The sequence below is a fragment of the Ambystoma mexicanum genome, chromosome 2p (genome assembly GCF_040938575.1).
Source record: "Ambystoma mexicanum isolate Mex_15411 chromosome 2p, UKY_AmexF1_1, whole genome shotgun sequence".
Classification (NCBI taxonomy): Eukaryota; Metazoa; Chordata; class Amphibia; order Caudata; family Ambystomatidae; genus Ambystoma; species Ambystoma mexicanum.
Genome location: NC_090923.1, coordinates 92,724,713 through 92,741,602, shown reverse-complemented (window position 1 = coordinate 92,741,602; position 16,890 = coordinate 92,724,713). Strand labels below are relative to the sequence as shown.

The window sequence follows — 16,890 nt, the reverse complement described above, 5'->3', positions numbered from 1 at the left end:
ACGGGACCCGGTCGGCGCTGTTCTTAGGTTCCTTGGGCTGTCATATAGTACGTGCAGGGGGGATGGCGAGCCAGTGTCCCCTGTCTCCACACGGATATGTGGTAGCAGCGGGTCTCCGTGTAGCCATTCATTCGCCACTCCCGCTTGTGCCGCCCAATAATATGTGCGAATGTTGGGCAGTCCTATACCCCCGTCCCACACAGAGCGATAGAGTGTTTTCAGGGCAATGCGCGGCTGTTTTCCTCCCCAGAGAAGTGTGCATAGAGTCCGGTTTATATCTGTGAATATTGTGGTCGGGATGGGGAGCGGGGCATTTTGGAGGACGTACAGAAATCTCGGGAGTGCCAGCATCTTAAAAAGTGCCGCCCTCCCGAGTAATGAAAGTGGGAGGGAGTGCCAGTGGGCGACATCGTTCTCCAGTTTTCCCATTATCGGGTGTAGGTTCAGTTTGGGGAAGTCCTCCTGTGTTTTGTTGATTCGTATGCCTAGGTAGGTGAAGCCCAGAATTGAAACGGAGTATGGACAGGGATCTGGGATTGCTTCCTCCCCTCCCTGTACCGGGAAGTAGATTGTTTTCTGTGTGTTGACCCCTAGTCCCATGAAGTGTTGGTATTCCTCCAGGGTTCTAGTCACAATCGGGCAGGAGATTATTGGGTTGCTCAGATATATCAAAAGGTCATCCGCGTACAGCGAGACCCGTTCCTCCCCGCCCCGCGGCCAGGCGAATCCTGTCCATCGTGCATCAGTTCTCAACCGGATTGCCAAAGGTTCAATGGCGAGGATAAACAACAGGGGAGAGAAGGGGCATCCCTGTCTAGTCCCCCTACTCAGCTGGAACGTGGAGGATGATTTCCCATTGACTCTTACAGAGGCCTCGGGGAGGGAGTAAAGGAGTTTAACCCATGACATGAAGTGTTGTCCAAAGCCCATGCGTTCCATTATGTCCCACAGGGCATCCCATCCCACTGTATCGAAAGCCTTCTCAAAGTCCACCGCCAGGAGGGCCAGTGGAGACCGGATCTCGCCAGCTCGGTCGAGGGCAATCTGAACCCTGCGGAGATTCATTCGAGTGGACTTGCCTGGCATGAATCCACATTGGTCTGGGTGAGTTAGAGATCCAATCACCCCCAGCAGTCTATTGGCGAGGACTCTGGCTAGCGCTTTTGCCTCCCCATTTATCAAGGAAATGGGCCTGTAGGAGAAAGCGCCTTTATTGAAGTGCTTGCTACTAGAATGTGCTGCTTGGGTTTCAGGTCCAAATGATCCCAGCAGGGCCGAGACAGCCTTTCATCTTTTTAGAGCGATAGAAGGAGTACCAGGACATTTGATGAGTGCTCTGGCCTCTAGCCATGCCGGCTGTTTGGGCCATGGAACCAGCGTAGCTGCCGTGCCATAAAGAGGGAAGATGGCGGCACCAATCTACATCTCGCTCCCGCTCACACCATAGGGGCCGAGAGGAGCACAGGAGATAGACCTGTTCTTGACCACTCCCACGAGATGCCATTCATGCAAAACTTCTGAATTCCAGCTCTTCCCCTGTTCCTTTGATCCCACCGACATCACCATAAACTAACCTGCTGCGGAAATCAAGAACAACCAATAACGCAATCGAGGGCGGGCTCCGCGCTCCACAACTACAACGGAGACCAATGCCCCTGGAGGAACAAATAATACGCGTTGGGGGGGATATGAAAGTTCCGGAGAAACAAGGTTGTACATGAGATAGAAACCCATCGGCTCCTTAAGCAGGTCCTATGGGACATTTCTTCGGCCTCCCTACGCGCTGAAGAAGCCACGACAGATACCTACAGTAGTATTGCCACATACCCATCTCTGACCTTCCCAAAGCACGCAAAACCTGGAAGTTGGGCTAAAAGGTACCCTTGGAAAGGGTTGGACTGGGCATTTCCAGATTCAATGAAGGTTGACTCCACCCTTCCTTGAGTTGCCATGCCTCATTTGCCACCGAGGATGCTGCATGGGGGAGAGGGCATGGACTTCTAACTTCTCACTCAGGGCCTCCCTTCTATTGGGAACACACAGCACATTCCCTGTTGAAGGATTACCAGGAGATCATTACCCTACTGAGTGTGCCCATATGCTCAAGATCCTTGAGGAAGAAATCGTGCTGACCTCTGATATTTCCTCATTAGAGATCCCCGAGGTCTCCGGCAGGGGACACCACTAGCTCAGGGATTGGAAGAACACCCGACTGTAGCTCCCTTCTTCGGGCAACAGGCGTTCACCCCTAGCCCTTAACCACGCATCTTCCCTGACACAACCATCAGGGGACAGCAACAAAGTGTGATCTGTCCTTCTTAGAACTTGCAGTCCTGGGTTTATAATGGGGAAATCCAGGACTACAAGTCTCGGAAAATGAAATCCAGGACTGAACAAGTGTCTCTCGAAGGGACTGGATAATGTTGTCATGTATGCCACATTGATCTAGAGTGAACTGCTCTGCTCAGCTGTTAGAAGGCTCATGCCTGCAGATGTCAAAGGAAGGCATAACAGAAGAAGAAAGGGATGAAGGAAAACTGTGTGTGAGAGTATACATCTTGCAGTCCCAGGTGTGAGGCCAGAAAAGATCACCCATTGCGTTAATGAACCTACTGCGACTATTTGTACACTGCAGGCCCCAGATTCAGTTCCAGGTGCGATACTGATACAGGTTTTCTTGCTGTTCTGGAACCTGTAGGAAACTCTTTGACCTTCAGAAGGTGTCCCGATTGATTCCTAGCACAAATAACGTATCAACCATGACCTATATGCGTCAGTTTTGTTCCTCATTTTGTCTCAGGTCAGATGGGACCAGAGTTGCAGCTTGTGTAGGCCACAGGGGGCACAGAGGATGTAACTAAAGAAAGTGGTTCATTATATCCCCTCCAGATCTCATGCCCCAGTCATTGCTGCCACTATAAATGGCAGCCTGGACTACTGTAATGCCACTTTGTTGGCTCAGCTTATCATTTAAATAGTTTGCAAGTTCTGCAGAATGCAGCTGTTCGGCCGGCTAGGGTCATACCATATGGCCAGCCGGTTTCCTCTGCTCGCCGGCATCTTCGCTGGCTTCCGGTTTCGGTACTCATTCAGTTTAAAACGCTTTGTAGGATTCATCATGTGCACCATGGCAAAGAGTGTCTTTCTCTTCAAGAGAAAATGATTCCATATCGCTCAATCCGCACTCTGCGATCTGCACGCTCTGCACTGCTCAAAGTTCCTCGTTACCGTTTGGAGCTCTGTGGTAGTCGCGCTTTCTCTGTGGCTGGCCCTAAACACTGGAATTCTTTCCCAGCCTCTCTTCGCACTATTCAAGATTTCAGTCTTTTTAAAGCTTAACTTAAGACACATCTTTCTTTCTGATTTTTGACTCTATCGTCACCTTGCTGTTTCGTATCTTTTAGACAACAAACTGTATAGACTCTCTCCCAATATTGTCTATAGCATGAGTGAACTATTCAACTAAGACACCAAGAAATCCTGCAAGGTTTGTATGTAGTTTAAACTATTGTAATGATCAATATATAATTAGTATACCGTAAAGAGTCATGACAATAAGATTGCTACTCCGTGTATGTAATATCACATCATTATTTTATCAATACATACATCTTTCATAAAAAAACATTCTTAAAAGCATTTAAACTATCATGTGCACCCCAAAAAGTGACTGATGCATGACAAAAATACAAATATTCTTATGTTTCACAGCACAAGAACATTGATCATAAATCTTTCTACAATGTAATCGTTTATTGAACACCTTGAAACATATGTGTAATCATGTCCACACACAATGGTAACATGTCCAAACATCATTCATGAAAAGCAGTAATTTTCAACACTACGCCTGATAATCAAGTGCCCTTGTTTCATGCATCCACAATCATGTGGTGGCTCTTTACCCAACATGTTTCATTCCATATTTATTACTCAGAACGTTATTCTAGGACCTTCTTCACGGGATGTACAACAGCGCCGCTTTAGTATATTACCGCATTTCTCTGTTGACTACCAAACATGTAGAACAAGTCGACAAACTTAATGCTTTCTGTTTTTTCTTCCCATCAAGGTGAATATTTAAGTCCAAAACACGCCAGTTTTGTGCACCATCATTATAGTCCAAACACCTCCTTATTTATGATCGTGCAGCAACAATTATGGAGATGAATCTCTCACATGTTCAAACTCGTTCTGCGCAGACCGTGTTGCATGGATCAGAACTCGCGTACACTTACTTTCTCACTGGCTTGTCATCGTTCTAATGATGGACCACATTTGGCTTCAAAGTTCTGCAAGTATGCATTTCTTCTTCAATAGCATTTGCTCATCATATCTTTAAGCGCCATGATGCCTCTGGTGGAAGTTCATTCTACAAAAAACTGAAATAGATAGAGCACGGATACAATTGTTAGTGGGTATGCAGGCACTTGAAGGGGCAGTGAGTATGGCAGATCACAAATGGCACTGCCCGTAACATGCTTTTTAAAACTGTCCCCCAGGACCTCCAACAGTTTGAAGCTGGCTCCTCCCCTGAAACCCAGAACACATTTGCACCAACTGCAGCAGTTTTTGTTACATTCGATGCACAAGGGCCACAGCTGTATGTCCTGCACATAATGCGAATGAAAATCAGCATAATTGTGGAAAGGCTCTTCAATTAAATTATCATTTGCCATGATGTCATGATACCTGCTACCTGGTGGGTAGCGGGTATCATGACATCTGGAGGTACTGGAGGTACTGCAAGAAAGAATGCTCTAGAGCTGGGCCTTGATAATCTGAGCAAAACGCTTTTCTACTTAATGGCATGACGGTAAATCAAACAATTAAAAAGCAGATTTGCTAAGTAGTGAACTTGTTATGATGGAGACTACACAGCAACTAGTCTTTTACTTTGTGGTTTATTTGCAAGTTATACCGTATAAGGACCCCCAGCACAGCCATAGCATCCAGAGACAAAACAGAAACTCTTCAACTGCTAACAAACAAATTCTTTAAAGGAAAACAAGAACACTCTGACATCATTACAACACATCTCCCCACTTTCACATATATACAATACCACACACACACACACGATTACTCACAACTCCTTCTTACCATCGCAATTCTGTCCTTGTTCCAGACTTGACCACCCAGCACCCGTACTGCTCCCTTCAACACAGCAACCACTTTCACAGGCTGCGAATATAGGGAATCTCCCTTTCTCTTAACCACACCTTTCCTGATTCTTACCCAATCACCACATTCTACTCATAACTCCTTCTTGCCTCTCCTTTCATTCCCACGCATTACTCATTTCTCTTTCTTTTTCTTTAACATCCTCCTCACCTCATCTGCAACCAAATCTGACTCTCTGCTTCTACCCAACCACGGAGGACTCACTACCGAATTTGGCTTACGCACTCTCATCACTTCAAAAGGGCACAACCCAGTGGTAGTATGAGGAGCCATACGCAAAGCCCACAGCCTATTCTGGATAACCACCTTCTTATCATATCCACACTCTTGAGCCATGCAAATACTCTCCATCACACACCTATTAATTCTCTCGACCACCCCATTAGTCTCAGGATGGTACAGCACAGACCTCTTATGTTTTACTCCACATTTCTTTAAATAATTGAAAAAACATCCTTCAGTAAAATGGGTACCATTATCCATCAGGATACTTTCCGGCACACCTTCCCTTGCAAATATATCCTGAAGCACATCCACCATACTCTCCCCCGAAATTTCTCTCACAACCTTGAATTCACACCATCTCCAAAACAGATCCATGACCAATACCACAAACCTACCCGTACCATAGCCCAAATCAACAGGAACTAAGATGTCCATGGCCACATCACACCACACCGCTGAAGGAACACCCACACGACCATAGGTTGCTTCCGCTCCTCAATGCCTTTGCCATTTTTAACACATATCGGACATTCATTCAACCGTCTTTCGACATCTCTGTCGAAACCCGGCCACCAATAATCACATCTCAAAACTCCTTTGGTCTTGGAAACCCCTATATGGCCACCATGGGCTAAATTGATAACTTTAACTCAAATACCCTCTGGAACCACTGCCCATTTCCACTTAAACTAAATGCCATCTGATACAGACATCTTGTCTCTCACCTCCCAAAATGGTTTCTCCCTTTCCAGCAAGTCAACTCTCTTAGGCCACCGAAAATACATAAGTCATTACTCTACTCATCACCACATCTTTTTTCACTTTCTCAAGCCACTCCTCCTTAGAGACAATACCATGAGGATTGATGAACACCATCTCCATGTTATCATCCTCAACCACATCATACGACGACACCTTTAATCTCGACAAACTGTCCACTAAGATATTCTCCCTTCCTGGAATAACTTCCATTTTGAATCGATGACACTGCATCCAAGTGACCCATCCAGCCACCCTGCGTGAAACTTTGTCCAAACCCTTATTCTCAAAAATCACCTTGAGAGACTTGTGGTCCGTCAGAATAATAAAATCAGTTCCCCATACAAAGTTTTTGAACCTCTCTAACGCCCAGTAGCATGCTAAAGCTTCTTTCTCTAACACAGAATACCGTACTTCTGCACCACTTAAACCTTGAGACACGTGCACAATCACTTCTTCAGTTCCATTATCACATATCTGAGATAAAACAGCACCAACACACCCGTCACTCACATCCACCGTGATGACAGTAGTTCTCCTCGTGTCAAAACAACCTAACGGCTGTGCTAAATTTATAACATCCTTTATCCTTTGAAATTCCATTTCACATCCCTCATTCCATACAAACTTAGCACCTTTTTTTAACAACCTTCTCATCTCTACCACCTTGACTGCATAGTTCTCCACACATTTTTAGTAGAATTCGGTCATGCCACGAAATGATCGTAATTCAACTTTATTTGCCGGCCTGTTCACCTCTTTTATAGAGTTCACCAAACTCCCTTTCAGTTTCACCCCTTCACTGGACACTTCATGCCCCAAATACTCTACAAATGGCATCCTCTTAAACATGGTAAACTCCTTCCTGGGTGATAAATGCTGTCAACTTTCTACATCCTCCTCCAACTCCACTTGGTGGTAGGCCGATGCCATGTCCCATTTTGTAAATACCTTACCATGCCCCACACTTGCCAACATCTCTCCCATGTTTGGTAACGGATGTCTATCAACTAGAACACACTTGTTGAACTCACGTAAATCAATACAAAGTCTCAACTCGCCACACCGTTTTTTCACAACCACTACCCGTGACGTCCACTCCACTCCTCCTGCCTTTTCAATCACTCCCAACTGCAACAATTTCTCCAATTCTTTCTTAACACCATCCCTCAGGGCCAAGCGAACATGTCTCAATTTGGCAACTATAGGTACACTTCCCTTTTTCACAATTATCAGATGCTGGACCCCTTACCCACACCCTTCTTAAAAACTTTGGGGGGATTCACAACAGGTGTACACGACACATGCAACACTTGTTCTTCCTCATTGGAGTCAAGCCTTATCTTTAGACTCCTCTGCTCTCTCCATCCTAGCAATGTGAGTCCCTTCTTAGTGACATTTATCTTTCCTTCACAGTGGCGACCTTTGAACTCAAATTTTCCCACAACATAGCCTAACAATTCTATCCTGTCCTGGTTATATCCCCCAGGATTAATATCTGGCTTCAGTAAATATCGTATTTCACCCTTCACCTTCCTTTCAAACACATCTCTTGAAATTAACTGTTACGCTCACCTGGCTCCCACAGGGGCGTCGGTCGGACCCGGACAGCTGCGGTCTCCACCCACGTGATGCGTAGTGCAGCGATGACTGATTGGATCTGCCCTCCTAATCTTGTCTGCTTAACCCGTAGAAACATTCTCCTGCAAGTGGAGAGATGGATTTAGCCACTTGTGGATTCAAGTGATGGCACCCCCACAGTCCTCCCCAACTAATCACCTCCGAAATGGCCTCACAGCAATCTCACCTTATATTCTTGAAAGATGAGCTCTCCATCCTGTGTGGATTTGCAGGGGCGCGTCGTTTCCAGTTACTTCACTGGTTTGAAGGCTCGGGAGAGTTCCGGAGAGTATTGACTCTGAGGTTCCTGGTGAGGACCAGTAAGTATTAAGTTCATAGAGTTCAATATGTCCGATGTTCACTCTTGTTCCCCCCTTCCTTTCATGTCTTGCAGCTGGCTCGTGAAAAGATGCTCTTGTGGCAGCTGGTGGCGCTCAGGTAAGAGTCTGTATTAACCGGCGCTGTCCGGTAAATGTTGCACGAGGAAAATATGTTGTTTTGTCTCTCTTTACAGATGCGGCACATGAAAATATGGAGAGTCACAAAAGGATGCCTCTGGTGGTAAATCAGGTAAGTATATGGTGGTAAGAACTATATTTGTTGGTTCCCTCGGCTCACCTTGTGGTTTTCTTTTGTCTCCTAAGTGCAGAAGTTCGGCGAAGAAATGATGGAGGCAGAGCCGACCCGAAGGATGCTGTTAAGACTGATGAGTATGGCGCCGCTGCAGCTGGAGGTGCGGCGCGTGCAGAAATGATGTTCTTTACAGGTCCGGAGACAAGATGGATCCAGAATCAGGTGTGGAATAGAAATAAGTTCGTTTTCTAACCTTGTCCCTTTCTTTCCTCTTTGTTTTAGGAGCTCCAGATTCGAGGCGGGCGTGGCAGAAGACTGGATGCAGGCTGCAGGCACGGTGAGTGTTACGCTGCTGGATGCAGAATAACGCGAAGCGTGTGTTGCTGGTCGGCCGTGGTTTAAATAGCCTCAAAAGTAGTCCCAGGTAAGCAGTCCCTAGAACCACACCAGAGTAAAAAATAGTCCCTGTAGAAAAATAGTCCCTTTCAGGCTTCATGTTGGATTGGAGTCATTTGCAGCATGGTCTGCCTGAGGTAAGTAATGACTATGAGCCTGGCGTCTTAGGCGCCAGGACTGATTCCTACTATGAGCCTGGCGCCTAAGGCGCCAGGACTGAACCCAGATAGCCCCTAGCCGGGGCTGCTGAGGTTTTACTAAATGTCTAGATGCCTGCTCCCGGGGCTGATGGGCTTGGTCCGGATGCCTGGGGGTAGGCATCATGACAGCACTCCCCCCCCCCCCCCCCAAGGCCCCTCCTAAAGTTGTTCTTCCCCTGGGCCCTGGTTTGTCTGGGAAGTTCCGATGGAATCTTTTCACCAACCGAGGTGCATGGACGTGGTCACTAGGTTCCCATGACCTTTCTTGTGGTCTGTAGCCCTTCCAATCGATTAAATAAAAAAGTTTTGATTTAACCATCTTAGAGTCCAGGATATTTTTTACCTCGAATTCAGGTTCTCCATCTATCAAGATGGGGTTGGGTGTTTTGGTTAATCTTGTTCCTGGTTGAATTGGTTTTAAAAGTGAAACATGAAAGACAGGATGAATGCGCATATTAGAGGGTAATTCCAATTTGACGGCTACCGGGTTGATAATGGCCTTAATCGTGTAAGGTCGCAAATATCTAGGGTTAAAAGTCTGAGTTCCCTTCAGAGGTATGTGTTTTGTAGCCAGCCAAAATTGATCCCCAATCTGATATTGTGGAGTTTCACTTCTATGTTGATCAGCATTTTTCTTATATTTCTCTTTTGCCTGTTTCAAATGTTCTGTTGCCTCTTTAAATGCTTGTGTAATAGTAGAATGCAAATGACTAACTGCAGGTATTTCTAAATGCTGAGGCGAATCTAGTTCTGAGGTTCGAGGGTGATGTCCATACATGGTATAAAAGGGGCTTTGTCCGGTTCCTGAATGTACAGAGTTATTGTATGCATACTCGGAAATCCATAAAATATCTTTCCAATTACTTTTGGTCTGGTGTAGCATGCAACGTAGGTACTGTTCAAGGGTCTGATTGGTCCTCTCCGTCAGACCATCGGTCTGGGGATGGTGACTGGTTGATAACCTCACGTCGATTTGCGCCAGTTGACATTTCTTCCAAAAATGTGAAATGATTTGACTACCTCGGTTAGAGACCAATACGGAAGGAAATCTGTGTATTCGAACAATGTTTTCGAGGAACTCCTTGGCCAGAATTGAAGCAGAAGGTAATCCCTTCAGAGGAATAAAGTGGGCCATCTTGGAAAAAAGATCCACAATAACTAGAATGGTGTTACCTCCATTACATGGAGGTAGATCTGTAATAAAGTCTCACGATAAGGTGTGCCATGGTGTAGGTGGAATATCCAAAGGTTGTAAGAGGCCAGCTGGTTTTTTCTTCTGACTTTTGTTTTGGGCGCAAATGCCACAAGACATTACAAATGACTTTACGTCTTTTCGCCAGGTGGGCCACCAGAATTGTCTCTTAATTTTAGCTTCAGTTTTAGCGATACCTGGGTGTCCTTCCATCAGGGTGTCATGATAATTGGAGATTACTAGTTCTTGTAGTTCCTTGTGTGGCAGAAATAGTCGCCCTTGATAATAAGGCAGGTCATTGATGACTGAGTAGTCCGGGCTTTTCTTCACCCAGTCCTGCAGGGCTGTTGGATCGAAGAGTTGTTGGATCTTTACTTGAATATCCTCTAGTGTCTGTAGAGTGGTTATGCCAAGAATTCTTTGTTCTGAAATTATAGGCACCGGTTCCGGGTTCGCATATGCTTCTCCCATCCCTATTCGGGATAAGGCATCTGCCTTGCCATTTTACAACCTGATCGATAAGTGATCACGAAATCGAACTCGGCAAAGAACAATGCCCATCGAAGTTGACGTGACGATTGGGCCTTGGCTGTTTTTAAATACTGCAAGTTCCGGTGATCGGTGATTACCGTAATGGTATGCCTGGCACCGAGAAGATAATGCCGCCAAGCCTTGAAGGCGGATTTGATGGCTAATAATTCTTTATCGGTAACCGCATAGTTTAACTCGGGTGCCGAGAACTTTCTGGACCAAAATGCTACTGTGTGAAGTTGACCGGTTTCAGGATCCTTCTGGGACAGGACAGCTCCCATGGCTAAGCTGGATGCACCATTTTCAACTATGTATGGAAGTTCGGGGCATGGATGCTTTAAGACAGGTGCAGACGTGAATTTCGCTTTCAGCTCTTGGAAGGCCTTTTCAGCTTCTTCGGTCCACAAGAAGCGTTTGTTTTTTCGCAAAAGTGCTGTGATAGGGTGTACAACATGTGAGAAATCCGGAATGAATCTGTGGTAGAAATTAGCAAATCCGAGCACGCTTTGTACCCCTTTAACTGAACTGGGTGATGGCCACTTGAGGATGCGTCCACCTTTCGAGAGTCCATTCGGACTCCTTTTGGAGTCAGGGTAAATCCAAGGAATTCAACTTCCGTAGCATGAAAAACACATTTTTCCAATTTTGCATATAACTTGTGCTGGCGTAGTTTCTCAAGGACTGCACGAACGTGCTTTACATGGTCTGATTCTGAAGAGGAGTACACTAGAATATCGTCTATGTATACAACAACACAGACGTCAATGAGTTCACGAAGGACATTGTTCATAAAATACTGGAAGGCTGCTGGTGCATTGCACAGCCCGAAGGACATCACCTGGTATTCGAATAACCCGTACTTCGTGCGAAAAGCAGTCTTCCATTCGTCGCCTTTCTTTACACGTACCAGATGATATGCCCCTCAGAGATCTAATTTAGTGTAGATGCAAGCGTCCTTTACTTGGTCTAGTAATTCGGGGATCAGAGGCAATGAGTATCGGTTCTTAACCGTGACCTAATTTAATGCGCGGTAGTCTATGCACGTTCTGAGGTCACCTTCCTTTTTAGGCACAAAGAACAAAGCTGAAGATGCAGGGGACTTGGATGGACGAATGAAGCCATTAGCAAGGTATTAGTCCAAGTAATGTTGTAGGTGAAGGTTTTCGGGTTCCGTAAGGGCGTAGATCCTACTACATGGAGGTTGTGCACCGGGTATGAGATCGATTTGACAATTGTATAATCTGTGAGGTGGTAGGGTGTTTGCCTGTTCCTTTTGGAAAACATCCTGGAATTCTTGATATTCCTGAGGTAACTGCACGACTGGAGTAGCGACTGTGGCCAGGCCTTGGTTCAAGGGTTTTTTTGGGTAACAAGTATGTGCACAATCCGGGAAGGTTATTCTCTTCTCTTGCCAATCAATACAAGGATTATGTGTTTCCAACCAAGGTATCCCCAGTATTATTTGGAACTGCGGGGCTTTGATTAAATCAAACACAATAGTCTCTCGATGCCCATCCTGACCCAATAGTGTAATCTCTGCGGTGGAATGAGTTATAGGCCCAGAGGCAATTTCAGTTCCATCGACTGTGGTGATGACATCCGAAGTGGTCTTTTTGCAGAGAGATAGATTCATCCTAGAAGCCAACACGTGGTCCACATAGTTTCCTATGGCCCCGCTATCAATGTATGCCCTCACTGCGTGCATACGTAATGGCTGCCTTGGATCTATAAGGACCATTGGTATGATGAAGTGCGAGGTCTGAGTATCCTTCTTCAAGCTCGGCAAGCGGACCTCTACGCTTCTCGGGCATGGTCGTTTCCCGAATCAGATTCTGTTTGATTTTTATCAGCAACTCCCACTACTTTTTTAGATGTTTTTATAGGGCAATCCTGTAGAAAATGTCCTGAGGCCCCACAGTACAGACACAATTGCATCTGCCGTCTTCTTTCTCTTTCCTTTTGAGTTAAGGGTCCCTTGACCCCCCCGATCTGCATCGGTTCTGATACATCTGTTCCTTTGAGGGTACCATTGGGTTTAACCAATACCCGATTCTCGAGCTTAGCTCGATCAGCCTTTCTATTCTGAAGTCGGTGGTCTAACTGGACCACTAAGTCTATATATTCTGCACAATCCTGAGGTGGGTTCACAACTTGGGCCAAAACGTCTTTGAGTTCACCCCGAAGTCCACGATGAAATAATGTAATTCGTTTTACCTCTGGCCATCCGTTTCCACCACTAACCTATTGAAAGTGGCGATATCGGTTAGTAGATCCTGGTTACCTTGTCTTAATGATAAAAGTTTGTTATCCAGGGCCTGTCCCTGTGAATGTCTGGCAAATAGTCTTTCCATGCTCAATTGAAAACCATGAAAATCCCGAAGAAGAGGGTCATCCTGGTTAACTAATGGAATTGACCAATCCGCTGCGCTGCCACTAAGATATGATAGTACAAAGGCTACTTTGGTATGGTCGTTCGGAAAAGCTCCAGGTCTGCATAAAAAGTGCAAGCGGCATTGGTTCATAAACACAGCAAACCTTTTTGGGTCCCCAGCAAAACGTTCGGGTGGAGCTAAAGGAATGCTCCCTGGTAGAACCACTTGCACAGGATTGCTCGATGAAACAGGAGTTGGATTCCCCCCCCCCCCCCCCCCCGAGTCCAGGTAATGGTGTTTGCCCAGCTTGGTTTTGCAGTAATTGTCTAGCAAGATCATCAGTGCGCTCCTTTGACACAATCAGTTCTGCCGGACAGCTGCGGTCTCCACCCACGTGATGAGTAGTGCAGCAATGACTGACTGGATCTGCCCTCCTAATCTTGTCTGCTTAACCCGTAGAAATATTCTCCTGCAAGTGGAGAGATGGATTTAGCCACTTTTGGATTCAAGTGATGGCACCCTCACAGTCCTCCCCAACTAATCACCTCCGAAATGCCCTCACAGCAATCTCACCTTATATTCTTCAAAGATGAGCTCTCATCCTGCATGCATTTTCAGGGGCGCGTCGATTCCAGTTACTTCACTGGTTTGAAGGCTCGGGAGAGTTCCGGAGAGTATTGACTCTGATGTTCCTGGTGAGGACCAGTAAGTATTAAGTTCATAGAGTTCAATATGTCCGATGTTCACTCTTGTTCCCCCCTTCCTTTCATGTCTTGCAGCTGGCTCGTGAAAAGATGCTCTTGTGGCAGCTGGTGGAGCTCAGGTAAGAGTCTGTATTACCCGGCGCTGTCCGGTAAATGTTGCACGAGGAAAACGTGTTGTTTTGTCTCTCTTTACAGATGCGGCACGTGAAAATATGGAGAGTCACAAAAGGATGCCTCTGGTGGTAAATCAGGTAAGGCTATGGTGGTAAGAATTATATTTGTTGGTTCCCTCGGCTCACCTTGTGGTTTTCTTTTGTCTCCTAGGTGCCGAAGTTCGGCGAAGAAATGATGGAGGCAGAACCGACCCGAAGGATGCTGTGAAGACTGGTGAGTATGGCGCGGCGCTGCAGCTGGAGGTGCGGCGCGTGCAGAAATTATGTTATTTACAGGTCCGGAGACGAGATGCATCCAGAATCAGGTGTGGAATAGAAATAAGTTCGTTTTCTAACCTTGTCCCTTTCTGTCCTCTTTGTTTTAGGAGCTCCAGATTCGAGGCGGGCGTGGCAGAAGACTGGATGCAGGCTGCAGGCACGGTGAGTGTTACGCTGCCGGATGCAGAATAACGCGAAGCGTGTGTTGCTGGTCGGGCGTGGTTTAAATAGTCTCAAAAGTAGTCCCAGGTAAGAAGTCCCTAGAACCACACCCGAGTAAAAAATAGTCCCTGTAGAAAAATAGTCCCTTTCAGGCTTCATGTTGGATTGGAGTCATTTGCAGCATGGTCTGCCTGAGGTAAGTAATGACTATGAGCCAGGCGCCTTAGGTGCCAGGACTGATTCCTACTATGAGCCTGGCACCTAAGGTGCCAGGACTGAACCCAGATAGCCCCTAGCCGGGGCTGCTGAGGTTTTACTAAATGTCTAGATGCCTGCTCCCGGGGCTGATGGGCTTGGTCCGGATGCCTGGGGGTAGGCATCATGACATTAACGTGATTTTAGACCCTGAGTTGGCCATCATTCGTACATCATTCCCATTCACACTCACTGTGGCATACGGATGCTCACACTTATCCTCATCCTCATTATTCCGCACCACATTTATGGTGTTGACAATAACATTCTGTAAAGGTAGCGTTGCATCTTCATCCGACGATCTTGCTTCATCTTCTTCGTTGACATATAATACCGTTCTTTGGTTAAACTGACCCATCTGATAGTTCTTGCAACAGTTTGCAAAGTGCCCCTTTCTCTTGCATTTTGCACAAATAGCTTTTCGCCCTGGGTACACCGCTGATGCTGCGAAATGACTGCTGCTCGCACATCGGAAACATAGTCTTTCCTCTTTTTTCTCTACTCTTTGGTAGCCTCCTTTTCTCTTTTTGTCTTCCACAATTCCACGTGTTGCTTGTCTGTCCTTCTCCTTTTTCTTACTCTTGGCATCAACCACATTAAGTATTTCCACTTTCCTTTCCTTTGACTCACTGGTTTCTTTCCTCGTGAATTTTTCCACACAGGCCAATCAATGCTCCACATGTCTTGCTATGTCCAATACCTCGTCAAGGGTGGGCTCATCCCTCAACCATAACTCTTCACGAATTTTGTTCGAATTGCAATGGGTCATAAATTGGTCTCTTATGTGCTCATAGAATGACCCTTGAAACTTACAAGACAAGGCCAGATTTCGTAAAGCAGTCACGTACCCTTCTACTGATTCCCTTTGATCTTGGACTCGTATGCGGAAATTGAAGCGCACTAATAATGTGCTTATCTTGGGATTGAAGTGTAAATCCAAATTGAGAAGTGCCGCTTCAAATTCATTTGCAGAGTCACCACTTCTGTCTCTGGTTGGTTGTGGAAGTGTTTCAAAGATCCTTGGCCCTTCATATGCAAAAAATGCAACAATAGCGCAAGTTTCCTCTCACTGGAATATGAATTGCCACCGGCCGCTTTGAGGTAGTGCATGAAACCTTTATGCCACTAAGCCCACAATATTTTCACGGGCCCCGGAGTGGGCATGAAGACTGCAGGACCAGCTATACCCGGCAAGGCCATCTTGATTCACTTTGGATTCTCTAACGCCTTACTGATAGTATTTTATTTCTTTTCTCCTTCACAGAACTGTGGAATCCTTTACATTTTGGATGTGCAAAGCCTTAAGGGTAACAGGAAAACTATAATGTAATAATGATGGCTACATCTAGCGATCAATACAATTACAACAGTCTCTTGATTGAATGATAGGTATTTCCATTTCCTAACTCAATGGTATTCAACCTGTCGCGATTTCACGCAGCCATTGCGCCGTGTTCATGCGCTCTTTAGGGCAATCATGTGACTATGTCATTGCTCTGCTGTTTCCTTGTTATTGGGCCTCATTACAACTCACCCGGTATGGAAACAACGGTGGCGGTAAACCCGCCGCCACCGTTGTTTCCATACCGGGTGATCACGACTCCTGCAGGCGGAGGCGTCAATCCCGCCAGGTCTGACCTGGCGGTTTTAACACCGCCCGCCTGCAGGCGGACGAGGAAACACCGGCACCATCACAAGATGGTGCCGGTATTTCCATGATCCCAATTCCCATTGAGTCCTATAGGACTCAATGGGAAGGGGGATTTACACCATTCCGCCTCTGGAATTCCCAGGTCACCGGGGTTGTAATGCCCCGGTAATTCCGGGAATCACGGAGGCGGAATGGTAGTACGAGTCCGGCGGTAACCAGGCGGTTTTAAAACCGCCTGGTTACCGCCGGACTCGTAATGAGGCCCATTGTCACAATAAATATTGACATTAAGAACACATCAGCAAGACTGGATGATTTCTGAAGAGGTTTTAATGGTGGACTAGATCCTGAAAACATGAATTTAATGACATGTTTTGTTGTAAAGTATGATTATGTCATAGAATTGAGAAATAGGGGCCTTGTGTAGAAATGCCAGGCATTATATTTGTAAGGAAATGCCTTTCCAGTGCCTTTCTATCGCCAACCTGCCAATCCAATCATCAGTAGCTTGAGGTTGCGAGGTTAAAAGTGTGGGATTTTTACCTCCTGTCCTCTCATTCCTTCTTCTTCTACCTTCTTTCTCTTTGGTGATGTCAAATTGACTCTTTGCACTCAATGCAAATGTCCTGCTCTCA

General features: G+C 46.1%; 1 long non-coding RNA gene across 1 annotated transcript in view; it reads right to left on the bottom strand.

Annotated features, from left to right (window-relative positions):
* Positions 1-3,618: 3,618 nt before the first annotated feature.
* The window catches only part of LOC138565835 (uncharacterized), a 96,622-nt gene continuing 83,350 nt past the window's right edge, over positions 3,619-16,890 (bottom strand). The window contains exon 3 of the long non-coding RNA XR_011301646.1: positions 3,619-4,382. This is a non-coding gene — a long non-coding RNA (uncharacterized lncRNA). The remainder of the gene's footprint in view (positions 4,383-16,890) is intronic.